The following is a 15,561-nucleotide window of genomic DNA, read 5'->3' on the forward strand; positions in this document are numbered from 1 at the left end:
GCAATGCAGGCAGACGTGCTGCAAATACCTGTGCATTACTGGGACTATACAGAAGTCCAATAGCCACGTTTAGGATGCCACTAGGTTCACTCAGTGTTTGCTAGTATAATGGCTTAGTAACAATGAGTTGGAGTGTGCAATGCAGGCAGACGTGCTGCAAATATCTTTGCACTAGTGGGACAATACAGAAGTCCAACAGCCACTTTTAGGATGCCACTAAGTTTCCTCAGTGTTTACTAGTATAACGGCTTAGTAACAAATGAGTTTGAGTGTGCAATGCAGGCAGACGTGCTGCAAATATCTTTGCACTAGTGGGACAATACAGAAGTCCAACAGCCACTTTTAGGATGCCACTAAGTTCACTCAGTGTTTGCTAGTATAATGGCTTAGTTATAATGAGTTTGAGTGTGCAATGCAGGCAGACGTGCTGCAAATATCTTTGCACTAGTGGGACAATACAGAAGTCCAACAGCCACTTTTAGAATGCCACTAAGTTTCCTCAGTGTTTGCTAGTATAATGGCTTAGTAACAAATGAGTTTGAGTGTGCAATGCAGGCAGACGTGCTGCAAATATCTTTGCACTAGTGGGACTATACAGAAGTCCAATAGCCACGTCTAGGATGCCACTAAGTTCACTCAGTGTTTGCTAGTATAATGGCTTAGTAACAATGAGTTTGAGTGTGCAATGCAGGCAGACGTGCTGCAAATATCTGTGCACTACTGGGACTATACAGAAGTCCAATAGCCACGTTTAGGATGCCACTAAGTTCACTCAGTGTTTGCTAGTATAATGGCTTAGTAACAATGAGTTTGAGTGTGCAATGCAGGCAGAGGTGCTGCAAATATCTGTGCACTACTGGGACTATACAGAAGTCCAATAGCCACGTTTAGGATGCCACTAAGTTTACTCAGTGTTTGCTAGTATAATGGCTTAGTAACAATGAGTTGGAGTGTGCAAAGGGCAGGAGGGTACAGTGGCAGGGTTGTGGGTCTCTGGGTAGAGGAAAGGAAGCCTGCCTTTCTATCCCTCCTAATGGGGAAATGCAGCTAGGAAATCCCTGACCTTAGCTACACAGACGCTGTCATCTTGTGTAGCTGTTAAACTCTGTTTTCAGGACCTGTCACCTATGGCTCTGACCCTGCCGGTATGAGCCCTTAAAAGGACTGATAGAAAGTGCTATCCCTATGCTGTCCAGCGCTGTGTATGGAGCGTATACAGCTGTATCGGTGATAGGAGCTGCGCCAGTGATGTCTGACACCAAGGACGCAGAAGGCAGATAATGGCGTGCTGGAGGAAAATGTCCGTTTTTATAATGCAAGGACATGTGACATGGACATCCTATCACACATGCCGTTGCTTCTCTGGCTAAAAGTCCACTTAGCTGTGTGTGTCTGGGATTGGCTGACATGCTGGCCCTCCCCACTACACGCGCGCGCTTAGGGAAGGAAGACAAGGAAAAAAAAAAAAATGGCGATCGCCATTATCCATACAGCAGAGATCTGAACGCGCTGTTCCCGCACACTATACACTGAAATGTCATAATAGTGTGAGTCACAAAGTGACTTACACTATGACAGCGGAAGGCCAGCTAGGAATTAGCTGTTTTTTTGCTGCTAGAACCGTTCTCGAACGTATCTAGAACTATCGAGCTTTTATCAAAAAGCTCGAGTTCTAGTTCGATCTAGAACAGCCCCCAAAATCACTCGACCCGCGAACTGGAGAACCACGAACCACGAACCGCGCTCAACTCTACTTACGACGTGACCCCGGCGACACATTGTAAGATACATTGCAGCGTGTAAAGCAGGCTTTAGCGACGCTCCAGCGATCTGACCTGGCAGGGATCGCTGGAGCGTCGCTACATGGTCGCTGGGGAGCTGTCAATCAGGCAGATCTCCACAGTGATCAGAGATCAGCCACCAGCCACCAGCGACCCGTGTAACGATGCTGTGCTTGGTAACCATAGTACACATCGGGTTACTAAGCAAAGCACTTTGCTTATAGTTACCCGATGTGTGCAGGGAGCCGGCTTATAGAAGCTGCGGACGCTGGTAACTAAGGTAAATATCGAGTAACCAAGCAAAGCGCTTTGCTTGGTTACCCGATGTGTACTTGGTTACCAGTGTCCGCAGAAGCCAGCTCCCTGCTCCCTGCACATTCAGATCGTTGCTCTCTCACTGTCAAACACAGCGATGTATGCATCACAGCGGGAGAGCAATGACCAAAAAATGGTCCAGGACATTCAGCAACGACCTACGACCTCACAGCAGGGGCCAAGTCGTTGCTGTATGTCCCACACAGTGACATTGCTAGCAAGATCGCTGTTGCGTCACAAAAACCGTGACTCAGCAGCGATGTCGCTAGCGATGTCGCTCAGTGAGACATAGCCTTAAGGGAGAATGAGGGTATTTAAACACTGAAAGGGAAGTGCTGAAAATTAACAGCTGAAAAGGTGAGGAAATCTACAGTGCCCTAAAGAAAAAGGGATAAACCCCAAGCAGTAAAAAAGGGAAAGTCAGAGAACAGCTTGTGTAGTCAAACGCTGCAACCTTCTATAGCCGGAAACGCATGACTGTCTGTCAATCGTGACAGTAAGATCCCCCATTTACTTCATTAGCTTTGTGGCTCTTCTTTGTACAGTTTCTAGCTCCAGGGCATCCTTTCTATGAATGGGTACTCAGAACTGAAATAAGTAATCCAGATGAGGTTGCAGTAACGCTTTGTAAAGTGGAAGTATTATACCCTGTCCATGAGTTTTTTTTAATATATGACAAAAATCTTGCTGACCATAGAAGCATCTGAATAACATTGCATGATTATTAACTTTATGATCTTCAAGTACACCCAGATTTTTCTCTACAAGTGACTTCCCTAGTTTTACTCACCCTAAAACATATGTCCACACATTATTAGTAGAGGAAGGTGCATATGTATCACCCCTGAAGCCATCAGGGTGCTACAAGGTTCTGCATCCCCACAAGGATGCAGGGCCTACCCCCTTAGGGACCCAGAACCCCAATGCCGTTAACACCAAAAACCCAGGTAATCCCAGTTTTCCCCAACAATCCCCCATACAATGGTACTTAGCTGGGGTTGGACCAATGGATGGCGGCCTGGAGGTGGAGTCAGAACAGTCCACTAGTCGACCAGGTGGGAGCGGTAGACTGTAGAGAGTAGTCAGAGTTGACTGTAGCAGGAAAGGAGTGAAGGTAGAAGCGAAGCATCCTGACTCGGGTTGACAGTGACCTGGTACCCAGGAGAGTAGTTGCCGGTGGAGTACAGTGGAGTAGTCCCAGAACTACGCACCGACGAGGTACAGGACCATAGGACAGGAAAGAGCTCCAAGCCGACCTGTTAACATCTGCACAGCGAGGGGACCATCAAGGACCTCACTGACCCTAAAAATCTGAAGACTCAGTAGCAAAGGGAGAACCGGGGACAGGACCAGAGACTCCAACCCCACAGGGTTCACGCTACCGTCTGGTGGACAGAAATGGACAAACCACCGGACAGTGACTTCCAGTTGCTCTACATCACGAGGACCCATTTACAAGAGACAGGTGCAGGGGAAGAAGGTACCAGAGTACTAAACTGGCACTGGGATGAAGAGGACCTGGAGGTGGAGCCAGCCGGCCTCGGGTAACCTGTTACTGTGCCGCTCCCACGTCAGTAGCAGCCGGGCTGCTTGGATCCAGATGCGCAGTGTGGCTCAAGGGATTCTCCGGACCCGGGGGTCACGCGGACACTCCAAATGAAAGGGGGACGTATTTGTACGGGATTTGCCGTAATCAGTCTGTGACGCCACCCACAGTGTGTGGTGAAATATAGCACCACCGCTGCTGCTGTGGGGCACCCAGGGGCGATGGAATGGCAGCTGGTTGTTAACCCCTCCGTGGGTAAGGGTGGTTGCCCCGGGACCCGGTGACTCGGTGCAAGGGACGGTGATGGTAGGGGTCGGCACGCCTGGTCAGACCAGGCAGTCTCAGCTTACTCACGGTTAAATAAATCAGACAAGTCCAGTAGTTAACCAAGGTGCTGGTGGCTGGCCGCTGCGGCCGGGTGTACTCTGGTCCTCCACCCGGGCTGGTGGTCTGTGTCACTTTCCTCTGCACTGTGCTATGATGTGGTGGACTTCCCGGTGTGGAACGCGGGAGTCCGCTCCCGTTACTTCTGTTGGGAGCCGTGCCCGCTGACACTGACCCGTGGGATCTACCGGGCCCTGGTGGATGCCCTATCGCTCTCTGTGGGTGGTTGTCTGCTTTGGGGACTTTGGTTGGGACATGACCTATAATCCTGACCTCAATTGGTTAATTAGCAAGGCCGTTGGTTCCGGTCCTGGCTTCAGGGTCCAAGTACCCCCTCTGTGCACGGTTTCTGGGTCGGTTCTCCAGTGTCAGTACCGGCGGGCTCCAACCCTGCCTCGGTCCACCTCAGATCTCCGGCTGCCGTCTTCCCGTCTCCTGCTAGACACAGACCACCGTCTGCCACCTAGCCAATGCACCGGGGGTCCAACCCCGGCGCCTCTGCTCTCTGTACTTGAGCTTCACCTCATCCACTACTCCTCCACTTGAACTACAAACTGAACTGACTGTTTTCCCGCCCCGGGCTCTCCCGACCCCTTGGTGGGCGTTCTCCATCCGCCTGGTCCTGCCCACTGGTGTGCCTGTCTTACCCTGAGGGGGGTGACTAGGGTTTCAGGTTGGCTGTATGTAACCCTGTGAGGGAAGGTGTTGTGCGGGGCCTTTACTGTGTGACCACCTGGCGGCGCCAGGGCGTCACATTACCATCAACTAGCAGTGAGTAAAAACCAGGTTGCACTATACCTCTGTGTGGACTACATTCTTCAGACACCCGTCACATCACCCATCCTCTGGGGCCCGACCCTGCTTGCGGAGGGCCTACCATCCAGGCTCCAATTAACACCAGCCCCAGTAGTGACATTCGGCAGCGGCGGCTCCACATATATAGCCGCAACACCACAAGTGGCGTCACGTATGAAAACTAACCTAAATTCCATCACCGTGACATTCTCAAGAGAGATATTGTCCGGGACCGAGTACCCCATATCCCTGGGCGCGACACATAACTTTACATTTATCCACAATAAACCTCATCTGCCAAGTGGATGCTGAAACACTCAATTTGTCAGCCTGCAAATTATGAACATCTTCCATAGCTGGATCAAACTACAAAGCTTGGTGTCATATGAAAAAATATAAAGTCTATTAATCATTAATAAAAAATCATTCATACATAATTTGGATAGTGCGGTCTTGGGGTACACCAGTTAAAAATGCAGATGATTCAGAGTAGCGGTCTTTAACCACAATTGTCTTGGTGCTGTCTTTGTGCCAATTTTCAATCCAATTACAAACCTTACCGTCTATCCTATAGACCTCATATTATATATTAGGTGTCTGTGTGTGTGGTTCTTTGTGTGGGACAGGGTCATATGCCTGTAAAAAGTCCCAAAACACTACTTCTACAGCTACTGCTCTGTGCAAGCCTCTACTCACCTCTTCTTAAAAACTTATCTGATTACTTTCATTCATAAAATCTTATATTGCTATTTTCTATCACGTTACTTTATGTAGTCCCGCAAACATTTTTCTTTAAAATGGATGTTGTTTACTGGTCTATAATTTCCCTTGAAAGACCCGAAGCCCTTTTTAATATGGGCACCACTTAAAGGGACTCTGTCACCAGGTTTTTGCTACCCCATCTGAGAGCAGCATAATGTAGAGACAGAGACCCTCATTCCAGTGATGTGTCACTTACTGAGCTGTTTGCTGTTATTTTGATAAAATCACTGTTTTCTCTGTTGCAGCTCTAGCAGTTATTTGAATGTAGAGCAGGGTTATTACAATCCCCTGCATTTACTGGACTATTTGGCAGCACACCATGTAATCCTCTAATGGTAATCTAATTCTGATTTAACAGTGATTTTATAACTGCTACACTGCACAGTCCAGTAAGTGACACATTGCTGGACCGGGGTCTCTTTTCAATCATCATGCTGTGCTCAGGGTAGATGGCAAAAACCTGGTGTCAGTGTCCTTTAAAGCAGGATGCCAGTCGCCTAACATTGTACCAGTCACTAGAGAGGCTTTAACAATTAAGAACAGGAGAACAGCAATAATTTAAGAACTCACGGGTGCCGTCCATCTGGTCTTCACTTTTGCTCACTTTTTTTTATTTAAATTAGTTTGACTCTGCCTTCTCTTGATCTTCAGTAAATAAACCATTTTTTAGGGTATCCATCTGTGCAGATCTTTTTTTTTTTATTTATATATTTGAAGAATTTCTTGAGATTTGTATGGTATCCATTGGCTTTCTATCATTCATAAACCCTCAGACCAGCACACCACTAAGCAATCAGCTCTGTCCTCACCTATTGTACCCTCACTCATCCCTTATAGACTGTGAGCCCTTGTGCACAGGGTCCTCTCTCCTACTATACCAGTCTATTTTTGCATTGTTCATGATTATTGTACCTGTTTTTTATGTATACCCTTTTCACTAGTAAAGCGCCATGGAATAAATCTATCAGCTGTGTATCCACCAGACTTCTGCACAACACAACAGATGGTCCCAACCGCATTTATAAGGCAAGGAATCCCGCTTATTAAACCTGACAGGGCACACCTGTGAAGTGAAAACCATTTTCGGTGACTACCTCTTGAAGCTCATCAAGAGAATGCCAACAGTGTGCAAAGCAGTAATCAAAGCAAAAGGTGGCTACTTTGAAGAACCTAGAATATAACACATATTTTCAGTTGTTTCACACTTTTTTGTTAAGTATTTCATTCCACATGTGTTAATTCATAGTTTCGATGCCTTCAAAGTGAATCTACAATTTTCAGAGTCATGAAAATAAAGAAGACTCTTTGAATGAGAAGGTGTGTCTAAACTTTTGGTCTGTACTGTATATGGTGGAAATCAATTATTTGAGCGCTCAGCAGGGCTTGGAAGGGAAGGAGCGCTATTTTAATTTTAGAAAGCAAAATTAGCTGAACTCATTAGCAGACGCCATGTCGCGTTTGGAGACCCCCTGATGTGACTAAACAATGGAGCTCCCCCATAAGCAACCCCATTTTGGAAACTAGACCCCTCAAGGAATTTATCAAGATGTTTGATGAGCACTTTGAACCCCCGGGGTCCTCACAGAAGTTTTTAACGTTGAGTCGTGAAAATAAAAAAGGGGTTTTTTTACCACAAAATTGTTACTTGAACCAGGTAACTTTTTTTTCCACACGGGTATCAGGAAAAATACACCATAAAATGTATTGTGCAATCTCTCTCGAGTATGCAGGAACCTCATGTGTGGTAGAAATCAACTGTTTGGGCACATGGTAGGGCTGGAAAAGGAAGGAGCGCTATTTGACTAAAAAATTGGCTGAAATCATTAGAGGACATCATGTCGCGATTGGAGAGCCCCTGATGTGCCTAAACAGTGGAGTTCCCACACAAGTGACCCCATTTTACAAACTGCATCCCTCAATGAATTCATACAAGGGTGCAGTGAGCAGACTAACACTACAGGTGTGTCCCAAAAGGTTATACTATTGGCTGCTAAACAAAAAAAATTAATCTACTGGTATAGTCACTATTTACCATATTTTTCGGACCATAAGATGCACTTTTTCCCCCCAAATGTTGGGGGAAAGTGGGGGGTGCGTCTTATGGTCTGAATACAGGGCTGCGGGGAATGAGGATGCTGCGGTGGAGCGGGTCATCGGGGGCACGAGCAGGCTGTAGCAGCCTGCCGTGACCACGTGGACCCGCTCATTTAATATGCACGCCCATCATCCCGCCCATCATCTCTCAGCGCTGAAGCTGGCACTAACAGGTGGGCGGGATGATGGGCGGGGGATAAACAGCCGGTCCGCATGATCACCCCTGGCAACTACAGCCTGGAGTGATCATGTGTGGCTGTATTCACTGCCCCCCGCACATAATCATCAGCGCGGGGTGCAGTGAATCAGTACACATTACTCACCGTTCCCCTGCAGCACCGCGATCTCCTCCTGTCTTCTCCGGTCAGCTGACTTGCATGGAGACTAGCACCGCGCACAGCGATGACGTCATCGCTGTGCGCACGTGTCCACTTGTGACAGACAGGAGGAGATCGCGATGCTGCAGGGGATCGGGGACGGCTCCACTCAGCGGCGCTGCCGCTGACATAGACTGTAAGAGGAGCGGTGCTGCAGGGAGTGAGGTGAGGTAAGGTGAGTATGAACGTTTATTTTTTTTTTTATGTGCCACAGGATGCGGCCATACACCAGGATGATGGGGGTATATGAGCAGCCTGGGGAGTATATGAGCAGCCTGGGGAGTATATGAGCAGCCTGGGGATTATATGAGCAGCCTGGGAGTATATGAGCAGCCTGGGGAGTATATGAGCAGCCTGGGGAGTATATGAGCAGCCTGGGGAGTATATGAGCAGGATGGGGAGTATATGAGCAGGATGGGGAGTATATGAGCAGCCTGGGGAGTATGTGAGCAGGATGGGGAGTATGTGAGCAGGATGGGGAGTATGTGAGCAGGATGGGGAGTATATGAGCAGGATGGGGAGTATATGAGCAGGACATTACCCCATAAGTGTCAGCAGCAGATCCTCGCCCCATAAGTGTGTCATGACCACATTTTTTGCTTAAAATTTTATTTTCCCATTTTCCTCCTCTAAAATCAGGGTGCGTCTTATGGTCAGGTGCGTCTTATAGTCCGAAAAATATGGTAGTCTCTGGAAAATACCCATGTTATCAATCACAGTGAATGTTGCAGAATTAAAAAGTACATTGCAGTGCTTGTACATTATGGCCCAGCTTGTGCTTCTGTAAATTTGCACCCCATACATTTAAATGGGCTCTCCTCACTACAACAATGCCAAACATGTGGACACTAACTGTGTTTTAGGCACATTGTGTGTGAGGTGTGTGAAAAAAATAACTAAATTTTATGTTTGCGCGTGTGTGTGTGTGTGTGTGTGTGTGTTTCTTTGAATCTTTTTCTTTGAGTAGAAAAAAATCTAGAGAAAAAGAGAAAATAAAAAGGAGATTAAAATTTGGTAACATAATAAAGAAACATACTAAACGGATGTCAGTTAAAAAGCAAAAAAAGTCCTAACCGAAATTGAGCACGGACACCGTTTCGTGATGTGAATCACTGATCGCGTTTGGTGGTTGCAGAACGCACAAATGGATGAAGTGCAAAAAGTGACAGGGATACAGATGAAACAAAAAGTCCTGCCCAAAATTGAGCATGGACACCAATCCTTGATGTGCATCAGTGATTGCACTCGGCGGCTGCAGGACGCTCTCACAGTTGAAGTGCAAAAAGCGACAGGAAATACCATCCTCCCCAAAATTGAGCACAGATGGCGAACCATGATGTGAATCACTGATTGCGCGCGGCGGCTGCAAGACACATGCGCAGATGAAGTGCAAAAAGCGACAGAGGATACGGATGAAATAAAAAAAATGTCCTGCCCAAAACTGAGTATGGACCCGGATCTATGTTGTGCATCACTGATCGGCGCTCACAGGACACACGGATGAGATGCAAACAGCGACAGGGGATGACAGACAAAAAAAATTATACTCACAGGACATAGGAACAGCAAGAGGAAGAGAAGGCAGCAAGATGGATGGCTCACCACAGGAACCAGCGATCAGTGATGACTGATAAAGACCTCAGACGACCAGGTGGCAGGAGGATCCAGACAGTGGCAGCAGCAGGTGGGAGACATCGGAGGAGGACATGAGAAGTTGAGGGGGAACAGAGAAGTGGAGGGATCGCACCGACCGCAGGCAGCAGGAGAATCAGGGCAGGAGGAGAGAACACAGGGGGCAAATGGAGGGAATGCAGGGGGAAGATGGAGATAATGCAGAGGGCAGATAGGGAAGTCAGAGAGGGCAAATGGAGAGGTCAGAGGGGCAGCACTTATGGCGGCGTGCCACTAGAAGTACCAGAAGGGGCACGATGCACACATGCTGGGGGAGAGCTCTCCTGGGCTCTACAACAAGAATGGGGAGGGCGGTCACCATCAGGTCAGACTGCCCCCCTGCATGCTGACTGGAGCGATTGCGCATCATAGCATGATCATTCCCATTAGTGCTAATGGATCTAATGAATGAACCATTTTTGAGGTGACTGTGGGCTGCTATTTTTAGATTGGTTATTTGGCCCTTCCCACCCTAATAATACCAGACCCCAGCTGTCTATTTTACCTTGGCTGGTTATCAAAAATAGAGCTGAGCCCATGCCATTTTTAAAAAATTATTTACTGAAATAATTTTTAAAACTTCATGTGATCCCCTCTATTTTTGATAACCAGCCAAATTAAAGTAGAAAGCTGAGGGTTACAGCCCACAGCTGTCTGTTTTACCTGTGCTGGTTATCAAAAATAAGTGGGAGCCAACTCTATTTTTTTTACATTTATTTCAAATCCACATATTTGCAGGACAATTGCTACCATATTGCATCTCTTAGCCCTCACTGGCCATTTTACAGCCATTTTACAGGACAAAAGTTCGGGTCCCCATTGACATATGTGCCGCCCCTGTGCCAGCAGCCGCCGCTGCTCGGATCCGGACCTGCTGTGTGTGTCTGTGGCTCGAGGGATCATCCAGACCCGGGTGTCACGCGGACACGCCGAATAAAAGGGAGACGTAGATGTATGGGATTGGCCGTATTAAGTTTGTGACGCCACCCACGGTGTGTGGTGAAGTGGGACACCACCGCTGCTGTTGTGGGGCACCCGGGGGAGATGTAGTGGCAGCTGCATGTTAACCCCTCCGTGGGTAGGAATGGTTGCCCCGGGACCCAGTGTCTTTGTGCAGGGTATAGCGATGGCAAGGGCCGGTGCGCCTGGACGTGCGAGGGGATGTTTGGTTACTCACAGCAAATTAATCACACGACTCTTTTGGTAAACTAAGGTGCTGGTGGCCGGCCGCCGCGGCCGGTTGCATTTAGGTACCCCACCCGAGCTGGTGGTCGCTGTCCTTTTCCCTCTGCACTTGTTTTGTGTATGGTGGACTGCCTGGACTGGAACTCAGGAGTCCGCTCCCGGCTGGCTGTGGCCTAAGGAGCCGTGCCCCCAGACGCTGGCCCGTGGGATCTATGGGCCCTGGCGGTAGCCTTATCCCTATCGGTGGGCTGTTGTCTTCTTTAGGGTCTTTGGGTGGAACAGGACCTATAATCCTGCCAATCGGTTAATTAGCTAGGCCGCTGGTTTCAGTCCTGGCTTCAGGGTCCGTGTACCCCCTCTGTGCTACGGTTTCCGGGTCAGTTCTCCGTGTCGGTACCGGTGGGCTACAACCCTGTCCCGGTCCACCTCGGATCTGCCGAGCCGTCTTCCCATCTCCTGCTGAAGAGCACCATCTGCCACCTAGCCAAAGGCCCCAGGGCTCCAACCCTGGCACCGTTCAACTTGAGCTTCTCCTCCTGCTGGGACTACACCTAGCCCCAGCTCCAGTCCTCTCAAGTTGAACTCTGAACATTCACTCTTTATTTTCCCGCCCCGGGCTGTCTAGACCCCTACGTGAAATAAATCGTATAGACCTGGCTCACTATATATATTCGGGTGCTCTGGAGAAACAATCAACTCAACTCCAAAATTATCCCCGGCACTCCAAGAAGAAAGAAAACAATGTCTTGGTATCTTTGATGTTTTTTATTGTGTAATAGTCTTATCTCAACGTTTCGGTCACACCTTGACCTTTATCAAGAGAATATATCAGACTATAAAGAAAACATAAAAACAAAATTAATACATAACACAAGAGATAATTACCAGGAGACACAGCTCCGGTCACTTATATACAATGTACAAAAAAGAACATGTAACACGCATTACAGTTGCAGGGTGAAAAAAGTACAAACATATGGGGTGATAGCATATATATACCCAGGGAGAAGATTAGGACATCATCCGAAGAAATTTGTGTGCAAACTGAAAGTTTATCATGCATATGTATGAAGAGACGAACAAATGCACATACCTATGAGGCAGAGGAGTCAATATATGAACACTACTCGAAAAGGAGCGATACGAGTCACCACTCAAAAGGAGAGAATGATTGGTGCGTGTGAGCACTAGGTGAAAAAACAGGATAATCGTATTAAAAATCATGCAGTGAATCATGACATGTACACGACTATTGAGTGATTTGTGGGTACCTGTGACTAAACGATTGAAAGTCGGGGTCAGCCAGTCAAAGTCTTAAGGAAATCATGTAATGGTATATTACCAGGGTAGAAGATCACATGTCAAAGCTAGATATAAGTAAAAGAAGAGTGAAATGTAAAAGAAGAGAAAAGATTGTGGAAGGGGAGAGGGGAGGAGGGAGGGGAAGAGGGGGGGAAAAAAGTTCTCAGGGTAAGGAGAGATGTATAAGATATGTTTAAGAAAAGGTACCTGTCCAATAGAGATAAAGAGTTTCAGTGGCTACCGTATAGGTACAGCGCCAATCTCATCTGGGAGGAGACAGCCTAATAGAGGAAGATGGAGTGAACATATCAGTAAGTGGAGAAACGTGTATGTAAGGATAATTATACTATGTTCACTACCTGTCAACCGGCGTGGGAAGGTGTACAAGATATAATATGTATCCGGAAACCAGTGAAACTGATCTGGAATTGGCACAAGTTATCCAGTGGGTAATGCAAGTCTCCTATACTTGCTTTAAAACATATAGCCCATAATGGCGCAGGTTAATATTCTATAAGAGAGAAAAAAATCTCTTTGAATAAGCAGTTCCACAAAATATGCAGCATAAGGTGAGGTAAAACCTCCATAGGAAATGACTCGCGCTTACTCACAATCTATAAACAGCCGTGAGGAGGAATTGTATAGGAGTCCTTGTTAAAGGTGGTAGTGGGATAGCAGGAGTTATCCTGATTGCCAATATCAGTGTCCTATATTCGTTGCGGACTTATGACATAAGAAACAAAGGTTAATGCAATGGTATGCCAACAATTTCTCAACCATAAGCAAAAATGGGTGAATCAAATAACAGTACCTCTGAAATGAAACAGCCTGTGTGAAGACAATGCCCTGTGCAGTAGGTTATTCCCAGGGGGGTTGCTTGGAAATGGAACGGTCAAAAAGACCCATGAGGAGCAAAGGGAACCTATAGTTGTAGAGACATAGATTATGGGTGAGCGAAATGAGGAAGTCATGTTAGGGAAGCCCGATGTATGGGGTGATACAGACCTGTGTCCAGTGGAGAAAGTGGCTGGCTGCTGCGCTGGTCTGTGCACTAATGCTGTCTTAAATGCAGGGTTAAATGAGAAGATCAGCTGCAGGTGAAGCTGACTTCCTCCTTTGTTATGTCTTGCATAGGGACGGTAGTGGTGAGAATTGGTACTGCGGCGCTATATCACACTGTGGACTGCTGGACACTGTGTGTCGCTACATTATACGGTGAGGAGTGGTATACAGACCTCCGTGATGTGAGGGAGTAAGTGCCTTTCATGTGACCGCTAGGACAGAAGAGTGAACCAGTGGTGTGTAGAAATCACGTGGTGAAAGGAGCCTAAAAGGAAGAAAAACAGATTAGTAGGCATCTGACAGGGAGAAAAAAAAAACCAAACAACAACAAGTACCTTTTTAATTTGCCATGGATCTAAATCTAAAATCACTTACATATAATGATGTTATGTATTATATAGCTGTGAACATGTGGGTAGATAACACACAAAAACATACGAAACATAAAAATAGAGAGGTTTCTATGGACAGGAATCAAAGAGGACCACAACCAGATCCTGAATGTATTAAGTGTATCACAGATGAACCTCATATTCTCGGTTCAACCCACGGGGTTCCAGAGTACCCAGTGTGAAAATCCAGAATGCTTCTCTTTCTTTGAGTCTGCGGACCCTATCACCGCCCCTGCGCATTAATGGAACATGCTCAATGACCTGGAATCTCAGTTGGGCTACTGTGTGATGGAAAGTGTCAAAGTGATGGGGGATGGGTAGTAAAAGCTGCTTACATCTAATGGTTGATTTGTGTTTACTTATGCGGTCTCGGATATGTTGGGTAGTCTCCCCAACATATCCGAGACCGCAAGGACACTTGATCAAGTACACCACATAAGAAGACTCACAAGTATGGTACCCTCTAATAGTAAAGTTTTTGCCAGTATGAGGATGTGTGAATTTATTGCCCTTGGTAAGATTATTACATTGAAGACAGTGTAGACATGGAAAATTACCAGTTTTGGGTGGTCCCAAGAAGGTCTGTCGTGGTGAAATGGACGACCCTATGTCGGCTCTAATCAGACTATCCCTCAAGTTCCTCGCTCGTTTGTGACAAAAAATCGGGAGCTTCCCGAACTCCTTGATGGAAGGGTAAGCCTTCTGTAACAATGGCCAATGTCTTGTAATGATCTCCTTAAAAAGTGGCGCAAAAGGGTGATATGTCTGGACACAATGGATTCGTGGGGTATTGGCACCATCATCGCGGGCACGGGTTGTACGGTTAAAGGCCACAGAGGAAGGGTAGCCACGTGAGAGGAATTTCTCTCCCATCTCACGAAACCTAGATGATTGTGTCTGAGGGTCAGAAACGATCCTTTCCACTCTCTTATGCTGTGAAATGGGTAGTGATTTTTTGATGTGTGGAGGGTGGCAGCTTGAATACAGCAAGAGGCTGTTTTTGTCAGTGGGTTTGACGTATAGATCGGTTGTAATGGTCCCTTCAGAGGATAAGATGACGAGGGTGTCCAGAAAGTTGATTTGGAAGGGATCGCTGTGTACCGTGAAGGTAAGTCCCGGACGGGCGGAAGAGATATATTGATGAAAGGTGTCTAGTGATAGAGGATCACCTTGCCAAATTACGAAAATGTCATCAATATATCTCCTCCATCTAATGGCATGTTGTTTCCAAAGTGAGTGATTGTACACAAATGTATCCTCGAAATGCGCCATGTAGATATTTGCGTACGGGGGCGCTACGTTAGAACCCATTGCTGTACCACGTTGCTGCATATAAAACTGATCCTCGAAGAGGAAGAAGTTATTACCCAATACTAGTTGCAGAAGGTCAAGACAAAATGAGTGTTGTAGAGGGGACAATGACCCATAAAGTTCCAAAAACCAGTTGACGGCTTGGATGCCATCACTGTGTGCTATGCTTGTGTAGAGACTATCTACATCAAATGTTACCAGAAGACAGTTGGGGGGCAGAGAAGTGAAGGATCTGATGTGAGAAAGAAAATCGGACGTGTCCTTCAGGTATGACGGTATCACAGGAATTAGTGGTGTGAGAATTTTATCCAAGGAAATGGCCAATGGTGAAAGAATCGATTCGGTGGAGGCTACAATGGGTCGTCCGGGAGGTTGCTGTAAATTCTTGTGGATCTTAGGTAGAACATAGAAGACGGGTGTTACGGGGTTAGATTTGATAAGATACTCAGCCAGTCTCTTATCAATCGTACCTTGTGAGAAGTGGTAATCCACAATGTCCCTGATCCGATCACGTATTTGAGAAGTAGGGTCTCTAGGAACGGGCAAATAGGTAGAGCTGTCACGTAATTGCCTGTAAATCTCGG

General features: G+C 46.9%; 1 long non-coding RNA gene across 1 annotated transcript; it reads right to left on the reverse strand.

Moving 5' to 3' along the window:
• Positions 1-12,585: 12,585 nt before the first annotated feature.
• On the reverse strand, positions 12,586-13,259 carry LOC142290330 (uncharacterized). The gene is made up of 3 exons (XR_012750267.1): positions 13,218-13,259; positions 13,024-13,134; positions 12,586-12,935 (listed from the first exon to the last, which is right to left on the reverse strand). It is a non-coding gene; the product is annotated as an uncharacterized LOC142290330 (long non-coding RNA).
• Between the last annotated feature and the right edge of the window lie 2,302 nt (positions 13,260-15,561).

This window comes from Anomaloglossus baeobatrachus, chromosome 2 (assembly GCF_048569485.1).
Source record: "Anomaloglossus baeobatrachus isolate aAnoBae1 chromosome 2, aAnoBae1.hap1, whole genome shotgun sequence".
Taxonomy (NCBI): domain Eukaryota; kingdom Metazoa; phylum Chordata; class Amphibia; order Anura; family Aromobatidae; genus Anomaloglossus; species Anomaloglossus baeobatrachus.